The 5,000-nt window shown below is 47.5% G+C and overlaps 1 protein-coding gene across 7 annotated transcripts in view; it reads right to left on the bottom strand.

Moving 5' to 3' along the window:
* The window catches only part of EBF3 (EBF transcription factor 3), a 151,349-nt gene that overhangs the window by 57,090 nt on the left and 89,259 nt on the right, over positions 1 to 5,000 (bottom strand). The window lies entirely within an intron of this gene.

The following is a 5,000-nucleotide window of genomic DNA, read 5'->3' as shown; positions in this document are numbered from 1 at the left end:
TCATTTTAAGTGTACATTTCCACCCTTCCTGTGCCAGCTTGTTTAATTAAGAACTATCATCTTTGTAGGTTAAATTATTAATAAAAAAAATCACATTTTAATCAAGCCCATGTGTGCACACAGGGCAAACCGTAGGACCGGCTTCTGCCAAGCTCTCCAGCCTTTTAGATCCTGATTAAAAACTTATTAAAACATTATAAATGATTAATGTGAGCACAGCGCTCAGTGGCAATTATTAGTTCTAATGCAGGTAATGCAGCTTAATGAGGGGGGCACATGTGTGCAAAGCCTTAACTTCATTACTCCTGCGTGTCAACAAATACAAGAGAAATGTACGTCTGGACCATCCATTACTGGGAGCAGGGCAGAGTCTCCCCTCTCCCTCCCTTTGTTGATGAGCCCAGAGCCATAAATTAACCCCCTTTGCTGGGTCCATAAAGGACCAAGGTGTTAAAGTCGTGGTAAACCTTTCTTGGGTCCCCACACAATTATACCTTTATTTGCTTCAAAACGTCATCAAATATTTTTTAACCCCAGTTATCAGTAGATGGGAATATTTTAGGTGACTTTTTTTTAAAAGCAGGTTTTTCATTTTTCCATTTGGCAGTGACTGACAATGTGACTCAAATCTTCTTTTCTGTTCTCGTTAGGCTTCATGGAAGAACCAAGCAGAGGCCTCTGAATGCCCAGGGAATGAATCAGTTAATGCTATCTGTTTCCCGAAGTAGTGAAGTCATTGCTCAAAGGCCCTTCTTTCATTCCATCCAGTGGTCTTATTCTGTTTGTTTGTTTTTTCCTCTTCTCCCTCCTCTTTCTGGGATGGGTGGGCGAGTTTACTCACACGTGAACTCTGCTCCCTGAAACATGGATGCATAGCCACAAGAAAATAGCACTCAGTACCTTTAAAAAGCTGGCAAGATGGCAGATAAGACCCCATGAAGGGACAGGGGAGGGGAGGGCAGGAAGGGCAGAAGAAAGGGCATGCCCGATTGCTGTGCTCCCTCCGCTTGGGACTAAAGACCCTGTCAAGGAGAGCCAGTGCCCCACCAGCACCATGGCACCTTGGCACCATCAGCCCTGGGCTAGCTGTCCAGCTCCACATGTCTCTTCCTACCAGGAGCTCCTGCGACCAGGAGCTTGATCCAGGCTGATGTCGCTGATCTGCTTGAAGACCATTTGCATCATTTTAGCTCTAATGTATAATATATGGCTCTAAAGTGAGCACAAGTACTGTCTTGTTACCCAGCATAAAAAAAGTCAGCGCAATAAAGATACATTAGTTCTCTCAGGCACAGCGGCTGTAATGCAGGCGAGAGGTTGCTACTTAGAGGTAAGAGGTAACCTTTCTGCCTGACTAAGACAATGGGAGAGTAAAGAAAATGTCAAATCAAGGAAAGCTGGATTTAGAGATGAGGCAGCCCAGGATGACGACGCTGGTGCCATATTTTTGTGAAGCTATAATGCTGTTGGCAGCAGCGATCCTTGTCTCTGATTCATCTCGGGCCGTATGGCAAAGCTTTGTCAGTCTGTGCAAGGTATAAATAATTCAGGGTGAGAGATGGCAATTACAGGGCCCTGCACAACCAAAATGAATATTTTATGAGGGCTAAAACTGCTCTGGAATGAATCATACACATGGCCTCACACACACATGGCGAGTGGGCTCGTACACGCCAGCCCCGAGAAGGGCAGAAGAGCTCTCTGCCTGATCTTCTTTCACACTGTTGACTATAAACCCAGGGAATGGAAATCAGCAAACATGAACAGTGACACCGCACACGCGCACACATGCACGCACACCCACGTGCTCCTGTGTGCGCTCGAGGGGGCCAGAGGCTGGCGGGGCCAGGACATGCCCTCTTGTCTTGCAGTGCCGTGCCCACGGGGGACTGGTTCACCCTCAGTCAGCTCAGAACAAGCAACACACTTCCCTTTCTCATCCTGACAGGGGACACTGCTGAGAAGCAGGAACCCATAACCAGTCACCTTCGGTGTTTCGGCCCAAAGAGAATGAAGGGTCCATTCGACTCATGAAACTGAAACTCGCCAGAAGAAGGGGAGCAGAGGGGTCGCAGGCCTCAGCGGAGGCCCTGCTTTTCCTTCCCTTCTAAGCCCCCTCCCCACTAGGTTCCTTGGGCCAGATTCCCATCCTGCCTGTGGTGGTAAGACTAGCCAGGGAGGAGTGGGGCCTCTGCTATGCATCTGACCCAACACCCATGCTAAAGTTGCTCTCCTCCCTTTTAAGAGCAGAAAACTACTAATGGGGTAGGATTATACCCACAGATAGCTCTCAAGGCCTGAAAAGAGGGTTTCATCTGTTGAGTTCCCTCCTCGAATGCTCATGGTGGAAGGCAGCCGGAGACAAGCAGAGACATTGTTCCAGAGCCTAGCCAGGTAAGTCGGCATTGTTGAATGGGCATTGTGTCTGGCAGGCTACTGATACCTCTGGATTCGTGGGAGAGAGAAGCAGGTCAGGCTGATGACATCACCAGAGCACAAGCGGCCCTCTGTGCAGAAAGAAGCTCAAGAGAGGATTTTCACTTTGGTGGGAAACAAGCCTGAGATTGCTCAAAGAAGGTTTTCTTTCAACTCAACCCCAATGCATTGTTTATGAAAACACGGCTATTAGGCATATTAATAATTTGATAAATAGGGATTTGCCCTTAATTATTCATGAAGAGCATTTGGCAACAGTAAAATTATATTCGCAGAACAGGTTTATAAACCAGCTAATTATAAATTAAGTATGCAAGAGAAAATTGCTAACCTTGAAATTAAAATATTTTATGATTCTGCAATTACAAAAAGGTAGAGAATTACCCCAACCCCAGTGTGAGAGGGGAGGGTGGCAGGAAGGTCCAGATGCTGTCCCTAGGAAAGTGATAGGAGAGGAAACATTTCAAGGAAAGTGCTCTGTCAGCAGCCACACACGAGCTCAGGTACAGCCGAGGCTCGGCCTCTCTTGCCACAATCCAGCTTCCAAAGAGGGAACCTTCTGTGCCCGCAGAGAGCTCCCCTGGTCTTCCTCCAACAGAGAGGACCCCAAACCCAGCAGCTTCGTCCCATGTCCATGATATTCGAGGACGCATAGACCCCTTTCAGAGGTATCCCTCTCTCGTGTGCTCTGGGTGCTGGTTTGGATGACCAAGGTTCTGGCCTGTTTGGGGCACTGCCGCCTATCCTGGCCTCCTCCTCCCTGGCTGTGAAAAAGAAGTAACAAGAGACGAGCCTACCAGGAAGCTGGCAGAAAGCGCCGTGCTGGCTCTCTCCACTAGAGGGCTTCGGATTCACAGATTTAAATAGGAGAGTGTAAATATCATTTCTCCAGATGCATATTGATTAGGGGGCAGCCCTGCCCCAGCAGCCAGGACATCCTTCTGCAGGCTTGCTGTGTGCCTGACCGCCCCCCTCCTCCGCCCCCAGCCCCGCTGAGCACTGCTGGGCTGCTGGGTAAGGCTGCTCTCCCATCTCTCGCTCTGAATGCTCTTGGGGAAATGAAACAATGACAGCCCCTTTGAATGTTGGGATGCAAGGAATTACAGATGACCAGTGGGTTTTCAAAGCCTCTTCTTCACTCACTTGACACTTATTGGCACACACACACACACACACACACACACACACACAGAGCACAAAAGTCTCTCATTCACTTTTAGTTTCCTTAGCTGGTCTGTTATGCTCAGTCTAAGCAAAGGCTAAAAGATTTAATGAAAACAACTGGCTAATATGAGGGTCAATGAATTGAGGGAAATTGTTCCAGTTCAAAAATATTATGCCATATCCTTTCCCTCTTTTTCTCACTTCCATTTCCAAGTGGGTGAAAAGCAATGATAAGGACCGCCTGAATTGAGGAGCTCTCCCCCATGGCTTTTACTATTGCACAGCTCAGGCCTGACATCCTCACAGCCTTCTTGGATCTCAAGGAAAAACAAGCAGAATCCAATGAAATGCCTGTTTCATTTTTCGGTTATGAAGAGTCTTGACTTTCCCCAGAGTAAAAGGCCCCATTAATTGCCCATGTAACAGGGAAAAAAGCATAGGTCGCACTTTCATACACAAGCATTTATCCTGACACTCGGAGACACAGCTGCAGGTCAGGAATCCAACCAATCCTGGGAGATATCAGGGAACTAAGATAATGAAAATTTTTTCATGTATAAAATCCTTAATCAAAATGCTGGTGGTGTCATCTTGTAGTGCAGACACTGCAACTTAAAATTAATACACAACAGAACCTTTGGTGGAGTGAACATGCCCTGCGTTTACCAGTACACGCATCTGTTGAACTATGGCAGCAGAGGAGAGCCTCGAATGTCAGAGAAGCCGGGCACCCATAATTCAGCACAAAGGGTACCATGTGGAGGCAGCATGGTACAGTGGAAAGGCATCCTAGGTTCAGATTCCAGCTCTGACATTTACCACAGCTACACAGTTGGGCATATCACCTCTCTGCCTGTGCCTCAGTTTCCTTATCTGCAAAATGGTGTTAGACTAGATGATCTCCACAGTCCCTTTTACCCCTGAGTCTAGGATCTTAGGATGTAGCACAAAGGTATTGTGAGGACAAGTCATCTCCATGACAGGCTCCTTCTTGCCCCAAAGGGGTCCCTGAAGTTGAAGGTAAGCCAGCATAAACAATGGGGTATGAATGACATTTCAGTTGATGGCCTGGACCTGGAGTCAGGAAGATCTGAGTTCAGATCTGGCCTCTGACACTTACTAGTGTCAATGACCCCGGGCAAGTCATTTAACTCCTGCTTGCCTTGGTTTCCTCATCTGTAAAAAGGAGACGATAATAGAACCTACCTCGCAGGATTGCTATGCGGATCAAATTTGGCAAACATTAATTTGCAAAGCATGATTAGCACAGTACCTGGCATGGAGTAGGTGCTGTGTGAACACTGATTCCCTTCTCCTTCCCATTTCCCTACACATTGGGAGGCAGGAGCAGCTTCATGCAAGATCCTAACCCAATCAGTCTCCCCTCTGATCAGGCCACA

Source organism: Phascolarctos cinereus, unplaced genomic scaffold, assembly GCF_003287225.1.
Source record: "Phascolarctos cinereus isolate Bilbo 61053 unplaced genomic scaffold, phaCin_HiC Scaffold_3;HRSCAF=262, whole genome shotgun sequence".
NCBI classification, from domain to species: Eukaryota; Metazoa; Chordata; class Mammalia; order Diprotodontia; family Phascolarctidae; genus Phascolarctos; species Phascolarctos cinereus.
The sequence above is the reverse complement of the archived record's forward strand: the minus strand, read 5'-3'. Positions and strand labels throughout refer to the sequence as shown.